Source organism: Hyperolius riggenbachi, chromosome 2, assembly GCF_040937935.1.
Source record: "Hyperolius riggenbachi isolate aHypRig1 chromosome 2, aHypRig1.pri, whole genome shotgun sequence".
In the NCBI taxonomy this organism is placed as follows: Eukaryota; Metazoa; Chordata; class Amphibia; order Anura; family Hyperoliidae; genus Hyperolius; species Hyperolius riggenbachi.
This window is the reverse complement of record NC_090647.1, coordinates 441,258,091-441,272,882: the sequence shown is the minus strand read 5'-3', so window position 1 is coordinate 441,272,882 and position 14,792 is coordinate 441,258,091. Positions and strand designations below refer to the sequence as shown.

General features: G+C 43.5%; 1 protein-coding gene across 7 annotated transcripts in view; it reads left to right on the top strand.

Annotated features, from left to right (window-relative positions):
- Positions 1-14,792, top strand: part of MAP7D2 (MAP7 domain containing 2) — a 179,033-nt gene that overhangs the window by 34,985 nt on the left and 129,256 nt on the right. Inside the window, exon 1 of one of the 7 annotated variants that reach the window (XM_068269999.1) lies at positions 10,420-10,439. The exons of the other annotated variants lie outside the window; for them this stretch is intronic. The gene's annotated coding sequence lies outside the window, so the exon portion shown is untranslated. Of the gene's footprint in view, positions 1-10,419; positions 10,440-14,792 lie in introns of those variants that run through there. 7 annotated transcript variants of the gene reach the window in all.

Sequence of the window (14,792 nt, the reverse complement as noted above, 5' to 3'; positions counted from 1 at the left end):
TTTATCCTGATTGGTCCTGTGAATTATTTTTCATTTTGTTACAGTGTGCTGAACCGCAAAACGCTAGCAAAACAGCTCAGTTTAGGTTTTGCTGAGCGTTTCCGCTAGCGTTTCAATACTTTACATTGAAGCGCTAACGCTCCCAAAATGCTGCAGGTCATGCGTTTTGCGTTTCTGGGAAACGCAAACGCTCCTGTGGAAGTTGCCCCATCCATTAACATTAGCCCAGCGTTTTGGCAAAGTGCTAGCGTATCGCAGCACTGCCAAAACTCTGCCAAAAGCGCTCCTGTGGGTTCCAGCCCTGACATTGTATTTTGCCTAAGAATCAGAGAATGGCACTCTCAGGCTTTTCACAGTTTTGCTTTTTGAACATTGTTTTGAAATGCGTTTTGGTGTACCCTCAATCTAAGGAATGGTTACAAAGATCCCATGAGTTCAAGTGCATCATTTTACTAAACAAAGGCTGCCTGGTTCATTTTAATATATAATTGAACCTTTTGTTTGTTTTTTATTTTGTGATTTGTATTTTTTTATTTTTAGTAATTGCATTTAATAGGGCATTTTTAGGGTCCAGCTGCGGATATGCCTGTTAGTTTGCATTTTTTTCCCTTAGATTAGGTGTGTGTGTGGGTGTGTGTGTGTGTGTGTGTGTGTGTCATTGCAGCCCCCTTCTTGTCATCTTACTGGTTTTGACAGTAAAGCCTCACGCTCTTACCTCCTCCAGGCTAGCCATGCAACCCGTTGCTAGGAAGGAGATAGACCAACATAACAAGAAAGTTGAGAAGTAAGAACAATTCCCTTGGTTGAGTCGATCCACTAGGGCCTAGGCGGATTGCTTGTCAAGGGGGATCAGAGGCTGCAGTCTTCATTTGCCATATGAGCGAGTTTAATCTAGCGTGTGTATGTAGCTTATAGCCTTGTACTTGGACAACAGTTTGAGGCCAAGGCTGCCTAAATGCGCTACTGGCCTCTGTGCTAGCAAAATGTTCTGTTACTAGAAAGGGGGGAGGAGGGCTGAGGGAGCAGCGCATAATAGAGTGGCGTGGAGCTGGCGGTTTGAGTGGGGAGAACAATGCCCTCGGCCAATGCTCGCCAGGAGGCCGCTATAAACCTGCTAGATTCTCAGCTGCCCCTCGCCAGCCTCCTGCTTGAGTTTGGTGAAAGCAGTGCTTGGATAAATAAAGCTAAGCAACTTCTGCCATGGCTTTTATCTAATGGCCCATACTCACGGGCAACTTTCTGGTCTGTCGCCAGCACATGTGAGCGTGTGCGCGACAGGCCGGCGACAGCTCGTCGCCATGTCCCTCCGCATACACACGGCGGAGGGACCAGGCAACTGATGCGACGGAAGCTGTCGCTGTTGCTCCTCCCCCCGCCGGAAGCCCAATGTATTACTTATCTTGTTGCTGTCGCTAGTCCGCGTACTCACGCGGACTAGCGACAGTTGCGGCGGCGACTGTCGCCAGGCGATTGAGCGGTTCAATCGCCCGGCAACATCAGCGACGAGCGACAGTTCGGGGTGCGCGCCCGTGCAACGCCGCATACTCACGGGCGACCTGTCACCGCAACACGCACGCGGTTGTTGTTGAGGCGACAATTGTAGCCCGTGAGTATGGGCCATAAAACCACCATAGAGGAGCAAGCAAGGTAAATGTACAAAGCAACATTCCAAGAGTTAAAGGGATACTGTAGGGGGGGGTCGGAGGAAAATGAGTTGAACTTACCCGTGGCTTCTAATGGTCCCCAGCAGACATCCTGTACCTGCAAAGTCACTCACCGATGCTCCGGCCCCGCATCCGGGTCACTTCTGGAATTTCAGACTTTAAAGTCTGAAAACCACTGTACCTGCGTTGCCGTGTCCTCGCTCCCGCTGATGTCACCAGGAGTGTACTGCGCAGGCACAGACCACACTGGGCCTGTGCAGTACACTCCTGGTGACATCAGCGGGAGCGAGGACACGGCAACACAGGTGCAGAGGTTTTCAGACTTTAAAGTCTGAAATTCCAGAAGTGAACTGGAGGCGGGGCCAGAGCATCGGTGAGTGGCTGCGCGGGCACAGGATGTCTACGGGGGACCATTAGAAGCCCTGGGTAAGTTAAACTCATTTTCCCCCCGACCCCCTACAGTATTCCTTTAAAGCAAAAAAGAAAAAAAAAAATCTGGAGTGTTGAGCAAAAAAAATACTTAAATAGGCATTTCCCACTATAATTACAGTAGCAGGTGTGCAGTTCTTCTGCTTGTGGGATGCTTCTTTTTATAGTTTTGATGCTTCACACCTTCACTAGTTATAGTGTATCAGTCAATGGTTGCTGAAAATTTTCAGCCCTGAAATGTGCCAAAAGGGAAAGAGGCGAAGGCCTCACCCTGTTTCACACTGATTATTAGTGGGGAGGATTCTGGCTTCACAGGACGTCTCATCAGTTAAAGGACAACTGAAGAGAGAGAGATGGCGGCTGGCATTTTCATTTCCTTATAAGCAATACCAGTTTCCTGGCTATCCTGCTGAGCCTCTGCCTCTACTTTTAGCAATAGACTCTGAACAAGCATGCAGCAGGTCAGGGATTTCTGACATTATTGTCAGAGCTGACAAGATTAGCTGCATGCTGGTTTCAGGTGTTATTCAGACACTTCTGCAGCCAAATAGATCAGCAGGGTTGCCAATCAACTGGCATTGTTTTAACAGGCAATAAATATTGCAGCCTCCGTAATCTTCTCACTACAGTTGTCCTTTATAGATTATTTCCTTCTATGAAAAATGTTTTTTGATTGGTTAGTCTTATCAGATATTTTGTTTTTCCCTTATAAGTACTGTATATTTAGTATACTTCTCATTCACCATCCCCTGGCACCATATAGAACAGGCATGGGCAAACTTGGCCCTCCAGCTGTTGAGGAACTACAAGTCCCACAATGTATTGCAGGAGTCTGACAGCCACAGTCATGACTCATAAAGGCAAATGCATTGTGGGATTCGTAGTTCCTTAACAGCTGGAGGGCCAAGTTTGCCCATGCCTGATATAGAATAATTAGATTTAGCCTTTCAACATGGAGGCTGCCATTGCAATGCTTATCTTACGTGTGTGTGTGCGTGCGTGCGTGCGTGCGTGCGTGTGGACTTACAATTTGATTTCAAGTTAGCTTTTGGGGTGAAATTGGAAGATTTAATAGGTTTTCCAAAATGTGATAGATTGTTATTGGCAGTTGTTCTTCATTGGCTCTAATTTCTTTTCACCCATTATACATCAATTCCTTGCGTATAGAGAGGTGTGCTCTAGTTCCATGGACAGAGGGACAGAGATCTGTCTAATATGAGGAGGGGTACAGGTATGCCTAGACTTCCATTAGTGCTAGTGCCTTTGGGACACTGATGAAGATCAGTCTACTGCAGAGGTGTCAAACAGAAAATTGTACACCCCAATCACCCCACATAGCAGAATACTGCAGTGTAATGTTTGCCTGCTCCAGTGATCTGTTATCTCTTCTGTTCTTCCTGGCTGTCAAATGCTCTGCGCTTCCATACTTCCCTCTCTTGATCACATGACATGCCTCAGGAACCAGAGGTATGCTGCATAGAGCATTTGGCTATTGGGAAGATCAGAGGAGGCTTGAAGCAGTGCTAGAGGTGTGAAAGTAATTGCTCCACTGCACTACTCTGCAGAAGGTGGAGGGGCGGAGCAGGCCCCTCACGGTCAGTATAAGTACATCACTTAGTTTGGGATTTTCCAATAAATGTTGAATCTTCGTAAACAATTTAGCGCACATTAAGGGCTTGTTCACACTATTAGAGCTTTTCTAAGCTCTTTGTGACTTTACAATCTCTTACTCATGTTATCCTTTGGGTGTGTTCTCACTGGAGCGATGTGACTTTGAAAAAATCTCCCATAGCATTGCATTAGCAAGAGCTTTTCAAAATCACTATCGCTTTAAAAGCTCTTGTAGTGTGAACAAGCCCTTATGCTGGGAATAGATGGTACGTTTGTACCGCTCGATTCTGCCGCCCGCTCGTCCCCGCGCGCGCCTGGATCGATTCCCGCTCGTCCCTGCGGGCGCTTCTGTAATCTTCTGCTCCTTTTCCTTTCTTTTCCCATTGTCCTGCACGCGGAATCGATCCGGCGGGTGATCCGACATGTCGGAATTTATCAATCGAGCCATTTAATGGCTCGATCTTTCCCCAGAAACGTACCATCTATTCCCAGCATTAGACTGTCTATATATTATATATTTTGGACCCTCACATGATTGAGTTTGACACCACTGGACTGTGTATATATAGTGGGAAGTATGCTTATTATGCGCTACACAGGAATGCTTTAAAGTACTCATTGTAATATAGAAACATGCCATTGCTAACCAACTTGTAAAAGTACTAGTTCCTTTGCTCTAATGTGGTTCCTTTTGGCTTTTTTTACCTTTTGAACTTCTCAGCTGAAACAAGTATGATCATTGTACTGATAAACAGCCTTTGCACTGCTTTAGGCCCAGTGCACACCAAAACCGCTAACAGATCGTCAAAACGTTAGCGGTTTTTGGAGCTCATTTCAGAACGATTCTAGGCATGTTTAGAGACTTTTTCTAAATATGCCTAGCGTTTTTGAGAGCGTTTTTGTGTAGCAGATTACAAATATTGTTACAGTAAAAGCTGTTACTGAACAGCTTCTGTAGCAAAAACGCCTGGAAAACCGCTCTGATGTAGCGTGTTCCACAGCGGTTTGCGATTTTCCTATACTTTACATTGAGGACGAAACGCTTCTGAAAACTGCAAACGTGCAGCAGGAGGCACGTTTGCGGGTTGGAAAAAACCTCAAACCGCTGGTGTGCACCATCTCATTGAAATACATTAGCCAAGTGTTTTCACTGGCGGATGCGGCTGGCGGATCCCTGCTAAAACCGCTCAATGTGCACTGGGCCTCACTCTATTAGGGCTAGTTCACACTGCACGTGTTTCTGGCTTATAGTAGTGCATTATAGATATAGTAAAATGCCAGGACATTGTGCTGCACATTGGGAACTCTTGTTTTTCATGAGGACTGTTCATACTACTAGCACTGCAGGCATTTTGGTGGTGCTTACTTGTGATTTTGGTGTTCATAGGAATCAATGGAAAATGGTTGCAAGCACTGGTCATTAGAAATTATTTATTATTATTATTATTACCTGAGGTTTGCAGTCCAGTCTTTTTGTGCCAATGTCAGAAGTCTGGAAACCATCTAAGCCTCTCAGTCTACCCATTGATAGTGAGATGGTGAGATGGTGAGAGTAGCTGTGAGTGGTCAGCAGCTAGTCTGTTACCATGCTTGCCTCCTGCCTGTACCCTGCTTGTTGTAACAGAGGGAGGAAGTGATTGAGGTTGGGTAGTGGCTATGTGCTCTGGAAGCAGTTGTCACAGGATGACAGTCTAAAGGCCCATACACACGGGGTACGGGCGTCGCCGCAACCACGTGGCACGCGCGTGTTGCGGCGACAGGTCGTCCTTGTGTATTACGCGCGTGCCCCGAACCGTCGCCCGTCGGAGCTGTCGCCAGGCGATTGAACATGTTTAATCGCCGGCTACAGCTGTCACCGCAACTTCATCCGGCCGGGGGATGCTCCATTCACAAACAGCTTCCGACGCGTCTCTGCCTTTCTGGCGAGACGTGTGGACAGCTGTCGCTGGCAGGGAGCTGTCGCTCCCTGTTCACGTGCACGCATGCGACGGGGGACAATTGTCCCCCGTGAGTATGTAGCTTAAGGCATTGATGGCTAACCTTGGCACTCCAGCTGTAGTGGAACTACAAGTCCCATGAGCCATTGCAATACTCTGACAGCTCTAAGCATAACTCGGGGAGGCAGAGGCATGATGGGATTTGTAGTTTTATCACAGCTGAAGTGCCAAGGTTAGCCATCACTGGTCTAAGGTATTACAGTATATTGATGGCTTAGTCGATAGCACTCTTGAATTGCAGTACTGGGTACCCGGTTCGAATACCAAACAGGGCACAGAGTTTGTATGTCCTCCCGTGTCTGTGTGGGTTTCCTCCGGCCACTCTGTTTACCTCCCACATCCTAAAGGTGCATACACACATCAGACTATAGTCTTTGGAAAATGAAAGCTCACAGACCAATCTTACCACCCTTCATGTAGTAGGAGAGCCATACTCTACACAGTCTTTTCTATGGAGCTGAACTCCACATCAGAAAAAAATCTTTGCAAGATGCTGCACACACAGATGCTGTACAGACACAAAAGATCAGTATCTGCAAAAGATCTGTTCCTGCCAAAAATCCATTCCTGCAAATTGCAATGATAGTCTATGAGATCTGCAGATCATCATACACACATGATTTAACTGACATTCATCTGCAGATCAGATCCACCAGGATGGATTTTCAGATCTGCAGATGATTGCTTGATCTTCAGATGAATGCCAGTTAAATCATGTGTGTATGATGATCTGCAGATCTCATAGACTATCATTGCAATTTGCAGGAATGGATTTTTGACAGGAACAGATCCTTTGCAGATACTGATCTTTTGTGTCTGTACAGCATCTGTGTGTGCAGCATCTTGCAAAGATTTTTTTTCTGATGTGGAGTTCAGCTCCATAGAATAGACTGTGAAGGTATGGCTCTCATACTACATGAAGGGTGGTAAGATTGGTCTGTGATCTTTCATTTTCCAAAGACTATAGTCTGATGTGTGTATGAGCCTTTAAAAACATACAGATAAGTTAATTGGCTCTCCCATAAAGATTGGCCCTAGACTACAATGACTATGTTGGGGAGTAGATTGTGTGCCCCTCTGAGGGACAGTTATTGATATGACTACCGTGTATACTTTGTAAAAGCACTGCAGGAGATGTCAGCGCTATACAAATATCATAATAATTTTAAACTTAATGAATTTTTGAAAGTTAGGCAATGTTATCATATATTTCTGATTAGTCTGTATAAACCTATATTTTCAGTACCTGCCCCATCAGTGCTACTGAATGCTATAAAGCTGCTCTTAACTGTCTTCATGCTGTTAGCTTCCTTGGCTTCTATTCAATTTCCACCCTCTTAGATCTCTCAGCAGCATTCAGCATTACAGATTATCCTCTTTTTCATTCACTTAATACTATAAGACTTCAAGGAGCATCTTATCAGTTGCAGAGGAGCTGCCATGGACCTGCATGTAACTAGTCTCTCTCCAGGGGGCCTGTGGAAGTCCCTGGGGCTTGCTTTGGAACCTTTAATCTTATTCCACATACTCCTTCCAGTTTGGTAATCAGCTCATTTGGCTTTACATACCGTCTGTATGTGGATGATATTTTATATTCCGTAAATCCAGTATATGTATGATACTTTTTATCTTGTGTTCAGGCCATGTGGATGGGAGCTTTAACAACCACTTCAAAGATTTATCTGCTCGGGTTTCCATTTTACAACACACACGCGCGCCGTATCTGAGCAACAGTTTCTGTGAAATTGCAGATCTTAGTACAGTGAGCTAAATTCGGTGAATGTCCTGCATCTTTCCTACAAGTTCCACAGTCTCTTGCTTCTCCTTTCCAGGTTCTCTGTTTCTCCTCCTACATAGCAACAGACATTGCTAGTGTACAGCACTGGACCCCGAACTGTCGCCTGAGCTATCCAGACCAGTAAGCTTGCTGAGCTGAGTATGAGGTTACCACATCTTACCCCTCCACACACTTCCCCCATCCCCTAAGTTCCACTGGGAGAACACTCTTCGGCCTTTTTTCCGAGAGTAGCTGAAGGCTCTGAATTTTCTACCTATCAACTGTCCACTGGCTGGGTGCTTGCTACCTAGCATTATGCTGGGAATACACGGCTCCATTCTGAGCCATTTAGATGGCTCGATAGATAAATTCTGACACGTCCGATCTCCTGCCCGATCGTTTCGCCGCTCGAAAACAATGAGGACAATGCAAAAAGATATGAAAAATGAGCGGCAGATGAGAGAATCGAGCCGAGAATCGATCAAGCCGTGTATGCCCAGCATTAGGCACAGACGGCCCACCCATGGAGTTCGCCTGCTTAGACACAACCTAAGGCCTTGTTCACATTATAAAATCGCCAGCACTATTGCAAGCGCTGAGCGATTTATACTGTGATTTTTTTTTGTTTTGTTTTTTGTTTTTACAGCGCTTTTCGCTTACAAAAGCACTTCTAAGCGCTTTTGCTCAGCGATGATTTTTTTTCACTTCCTGACGTTAGTCAAGAAGTGAACTTTTTAACCCGAAAATGAATAAACACGATGTATTTATTCATAAAACCGTTTGGGAAATCGCTATACAACGCACTTTTTCAAGCGCTTTGTGATTTCCCTATACCTTCCATTGAGCCAACGTGCTCAGAAAATGCTACATGTAGCGCGTTTTGCTTTTTTAATAAAAGCGAAAACTATTACATGTGAACACTGTCATAGGAAATCATTACACAAGTGCTTTTAGGGTGATTTGCAAAAGACCGTTTTTTGCCGCTGGGTAAAACATTTGCTAATCCCACGCATGTCAAGCGCCGCCATTTGGCTGCATGTAATTTCAGCTGAATGGCACGTTTAGCTGGCAGCTGTCCATGGAAAAAAAGGCCTCAGTGCTGGAATACACTAGAGTGATTTTCTGAGCGTTTAGGGAGCGATTCAAACTGCTAGCGATTTCCCTAAACACTCAGCTAATGTTAATGGATGGGCCAAATTCCACTGGAGCGATTGCGATTACTAAATCGCAAAACTCAGGACATAAAGCATTTTTGAGCGTTCATTTCTGCAATGTAAAGTATATAAACGCTGGCATAAACCTACACAGCGATTTAGCTAGCGTTTTTACATTACTGCACACTGTAACAAAATGAAAATTAATTGAAAGGACCAATCAGAATTAAAAACGCTAATCGCTAGACAACTGCTGGCAAATTAATTACACTTTTTAAAATTGCTCCCAAAAACGCTCATGAAATCGCTTACAAACCGCTCATACAAAAGCGATTGCGATTAGCGATAGCGTTTTGTAGTGGATTCCAGGCCTTATTCAGATGCAATGCATCATTGGAGGTTCTGATTTCTATTTCACGCTTTTTATTGCAAGCTTTTCCAAAAGAGAAAACAAACAGCACTTTATCGTGGTGTCTCCACTTACAGAATAGCTGAATGGACATCTGAGATGGTGCCTGTGTTTACATCCTTTTATTCTTCCTTTTTGCATTTTAATAGGGAAAAAAAGCACACTTGATCTATGCAAAGGATGCAGCTGAAAAGCTCTCCTAAAGAGTAATGTACACACACTCAACAAAATTTGTTTGAAACGAATGATAGATTTTGCGGTATCACACGACAAAATGTGTTAAAATGTAAACAAATGACAAGTGACTGATATGAGGCATTTTGCTAGATCAATCTGGCGATTCTGTTGGGCAGACATTGTGCAGTCGGTCACGTGTGTACAATGTTGTTTGAACTACATCATTCTATAGAATGCGGGCATGTTGTGCATATAATGTTGCTTCCGATTGTGCGGGCGATATTTAAATGAGCTGGTTATTTGCAATATTGGTGCACACGCAACTCCATTGGAAGTGTTTGTATTTGTTGCCGGTAAAGTCATTCTAGCGATGTTGGCTTTATATATTTTTTTTTTGGGGGGGGGGGGGGGGGGGGGGGCAACTTTTGTAGGGCGGGAGTATGGACCTTTTTAATAGATTTCATTGAGATTTCTGCTACAAATCTGGTTAGAATCTGTAGTACAGGGTGGTGCATCTACTGATTTTTCCCAATTTTGCATTCTTTGCAAATTTGCATTGGGACAGTCTCGTTCAGTTTATGACCTTTACCCAAACCGTTTTAAACAAACGTAATCATTATATATCAGTGATAGGTTTCCTGGTTCCTTGCCATATGTAAATTGGTTGTGGCAGTTTATTAATTCAAAGTGTAAATCTGATATGTCGGAAAATCTCCTTTTGTGCACAAAGTCGTACTGCATTGTGTGGGGCAATGTGAGTGCCTTCTGCTGAAATCTAGAGGAAGAGATGGTACAATTGGTCACAAATCCCCAACTGAACACTTGTCATATTATGCCATCCACCCATGTATGGCTAACATAATCCAGTTTTTATTTTCCAAGTATAGGCAAAAACTGAATCTTTATATGTGAATGAAAATCAAAAAGCCTTATGTTATAGATGTGTAATGTAACATTAGATTGCATTGTAACATCAGAGAGACTTGGCATACATGTACATTTGATATAGCAAAGCTTTCTTTCCCTTTAACCCGTCTGGCAGACAGCAGACATGTTTGAATGAGGTTAGCATTTGCTTAGCTGGTTTCCAAGGTGACTGTAGAAGATGGGTTAGGGCATGCAGCGCCAATAGCAGAGGAGAGCAGATTTGTTAAGCCTCCCTTTTTGTCTACATTTTCAAATTCCTTTTGTGCTGGAGGTAGGAAAACATCCCTCCGTGAGGTGAGCCTTCTACTTTCTATTGTGTGTGTAACTTTTGTTTTTGCCAATCCATTTATGTATTCCTGTTTATCATCTAGCCATGATAAATGCGTTGTTTATTCTATAGTAAACCTATTTGTGCAGATTGAAGTGTGCTCTGTTCTCTCTGATACCAGAAAACACAATGGTTGCTTTAAATAGTGCTGCTAAGATCTGTTCTTTGTGAGCTTTGTCTGATATTCTGTTACATCCATGCTATACATTTCAGAATGGTTATACTATGAGGTGCTTGAAAGTACTGTATGTATTTATATAAAGACCATATGAGGAAGAGCAGGCTTCTTCTGTTGCTTCAAGCCTTCTCCAGGTGTGTGCAGTAGGTGAGCACACCTCAGATACACTAAAGGTTCGTATACACGTCCGATAAAGATCGTTCGTTACGAACGATTCGTGACGTTTACACGATATTCAAATTAGACCGAAAAGATTGTTCGTAATGAACGATTGTGTAGACACGTGAACGATATAAGTATAAAGTACCGAACGACGAACGATAAAAAAATGTGTGCGCAAACGGAAGTGACGTTATGACAGGCAATAAGAACATGCGTACTACTCCACAGATAATCATTATCGGACGATCTTTGTACACACTGCAACGATTGAACGATTATCTTTCGAAAAAATCCGCCGGGTTGGATCGGTCGGATTGAACGATAACGGTCGTTATCGTCCAAAAAAAACGATTGTTGGAAAATTTGGAACGCACGATTATCGGTCCGATTGTTGTTATCGTTCGTTTTCGAACGATCGTTATCGTACGTGTGTACTCAGCTTAACAATACTCAGACACGTGAGCCATGGCTGCACGGCCAATTTCTTAACGCACACCTGATGTTAGAGGGATGTGGAGGCTGCCATAATTATTGCCTTTGAAACCATACCAGTTGCCCAGCAGTCCTGCTCATCTCTTTAGCTGCAGTGGTATCTGGGTCACACACCTGAGACTGACATGCAGCTTGCAACTAAAGTCCGACTAGATTAAAGTGGACCTGAACTCTTGCACTTTACAGAAGGAAAAATATATAGAAATGCACCCCTTTAGCCTGTCTAATTTCCCCTCATCTGTAACTATTCACAAGTTGTAATTTAATCCCTTAGCTATGTCAACTACTGCCATGGCTGTAAAAAAACAGGATGTTAACAATATGTCTGCTTCCATAAAAGCAGGAAGTAGACTAACTAACAGCAGATTTATTGCAGGATTTGTATCAGCTGTAACAAAGAAATGCTTTTCTTTAAAGGTTATGCTGTTGTTTATCTTTTAGAACTGAGATGAAGTCCTGAGGCCAGGTCTGCTTCAAAGGAAACCAGAGCTGACTTTAATTTAAGGGTTTTATACATACCTGGAGCTTCTTCCAGCCCCATCCGCACAGATCGCTCCCACGCCGCCATCCTCAGCCTTTTCCCTCTTCGGTATTGGGTCCATTAACTTTAGCCAGTCGCGGCCAGTCTGCTCCCTCTCCATCAAAGCCGCAGGCGATTTCCCTATTAAATACATTAGCGGCGATTCGCATGCATTCCACACGCAGGCGAATTCTGAGGGCTCTGCCGTGCAGAAAAATCCTGCACAGAAAAACGCTCAGGAAAACTGACAAGTGGAAACAGGCCCATTCACTTGTATTGACTATGCGAATCTGCATGCAGGAAACGCATGCAGATTCGCGATAGTGGAAACGGGCCCTTATACCACACACATAATTAAATGTTTCCATGTTTTTATTGAAAACGCCATGTAAACATTCACAGTGCAGGTTGAAAAAGTATGTGTACCTTTTTGGATCTAATAACTGGTTTGGTATTGGCAGCAATAACTTCAACCACACATTTCCTGTAGTTGCAGATCAGACATGCACAATGGTCAGGAGTAATTCTTGACCATTCCTTTTTACAGAACTGTTTTTTAGTTCAGCAATATTCTTGGGATGTCTGGTATAAATCGCTTTCTTGAGGTCATGCCACAGCATCTCAATCGGGTTGAGGTTAAGACCCTGACTGGACCACTCCAGAAGGCGTGTTTTCTTCTGTTTAAGCCATTCTGTTGTTGATTTACTTCTATGCCTCGAGTCATTATCCTGTTGCAACACCCATCTTCTGCAGAGCTTCTGCTGGTGAACAGATGGCATTAAGTTCTCCAGCAAAATGTCTTGATAAACTTTGGAATTAATTTTTCCTCCAATGATGGCAATCCTTTCAGGCCCTGATGCAGCAAAGCAGCCCCAAAACATGATGCCCCCTCCATCATACTTCACAGTTGGGATAAGGTTTTGATTAGGGTGTACTGTGACTCTTTTTCTCTACACACAGTGTTTTGTGTTTCTTCCAAACAAATCAACTTTGGTTTCATCTGTCCACAGAATATTTTGCCAGTACCGCTGTGGAACGTCCAGGTTATATTTTTTGCAAACTTTAAACGTGCCGCAATGTGTTTTTTTTTTTTTTTTTTTTTTGTGGTTTGGTTTTTTTTGGACAGCAGTGGCTTCTTCTGTGGTATCCTCCCAGAACTCCATTCTTGTTCAGTGTTTTATGTCTAGTAGATTTACTAACATGGATGTTAGCATATGCCAGAGACTTTTGTAAGTCTTTAGCTCAGAGCTCCCCAACCCTCTCCTCAGGGCCCACCAACAGTGCATGCTTTGCAGGAAACCACAAACATTCACAGGTGAGGTAATTAGTGTCTCAGTAGAGCTGATTAACTACCTCTGGATTTCCACAAAACATGCACTGTTGGTGGGCCTTGAGGTCAGGGTTGGGGGAACTATGCTTTAGCTGACACTCTAGGATTCTTCTTCGCCTCACTGAGCATTCTGCGCTGTGCTCTTGCAGTCGCCTTTACAGGATGGTCACTCCTAGGGAGAGTAGCAGCAGTGCTGAACTTTCTCCATTTATAGACAGTTAATTGTCTTACCGTGGGCTGATGAACTGCAAGGCTTTTGGAGGTGCTTTTATAACCCTTTCCAGCTTTCTGCAAATCAACAATTCTTAATTGTAGGTCTTCTGAGCTCTTTTGTGCGAGGCATCATTCACATCAGGTAATATTCTTGGGAAAAGCAAACCCAAAACTGGTGTTTGTTTTATGTAGGGCAGGGCAACTGTAACCAACACCCTCCAATCTCACCTCATTGATTGGACTCCAGCTGGCTGACACCTCACTCCAATTAGCTTTTGGAGATGTCCATAGTCTTGGGGTTCACATACGTTTTCTACCTGCACTGTGAATGTTTTTATATGGTGTGTTCAATAAAAACATGGAAACATCTAATTATTTGTGTTGTATTTGTTTAAGCAGACAGTGATTTTTGTATTGTTGTGACTTAGATGAAGATCAGATCACATTTTAATTCGTGCAGAAATCCATATAATTCCATAGGGTTCACATACTTTTTCTTGCTAGTGTGTGTATGTATGTATATATTACTGTGTTATATATTACTGTGTGTGTGTGTGTGTGTGTGTATTTGAACATGTGTCTGTGTACATGCGTGCATGCCGCCATCACTCTAACGCCTTAATCGATTTCAACGAAACTTGGTATACAGATCCCTTCCTACCTGGGAAGATATGTTCTGAGGGTCTCACGTCCCTCCTGTACACTGAAGCACAAACAGCCAATTAGATTTTACGCATTCACATCAATGGTAAAATTTAAAATGCTGCCATTCTCACAGTAATAAAGTGAGAGTCCCCAAACTTGGCACAGTTGGTCACTTGGTGACAGAGGTTAAAAAAATCAGGGAAAGTGAGTGGGGCATAAAGCAGCCAATCAAATATCAGCCATTCATTTTAAATGGGAAAATGTAAACTGCAGTCATTCTTAGACTAGATATCCTAGATATACTAGAAATATGAATATTCAAGAAAGTGGGTGGAGCCTACAACAGCCAATCAAAATTTACCTATTGATTTTCAAGGGGAATATTTAAATTGCTGCCTTTCTTACACTGTTGGCAGAGCCCCCCAGTTTTAAAGTAGAGGCCTCAAACCTGCTACAGTCATTCATTTGGTGACTGGAGTTCAAATTCAGAAATAGGGGCAGAACCACAGTCAATCAAGTTTGTTTGCTTGATTTCCATGTGAAAACTTCCATTATCACATTATTGATACCAAGGGACCCCAAGGCTCACAAACTTGGTCATTGAGTGATTGTGTCCAGGTTACAAAAAAGTGGCTGGACCCAACCACAACCAATAAAATATACCCGAGCAATGCCGGGTCTTCAGCTACTATGTAATTTAAGCTGTGTTGCATCTCATGGCTATTCTGGGTAAGGGACAGCGAAAATGTATTTATTTTGTTGTAGGCGATGTGTGTCTG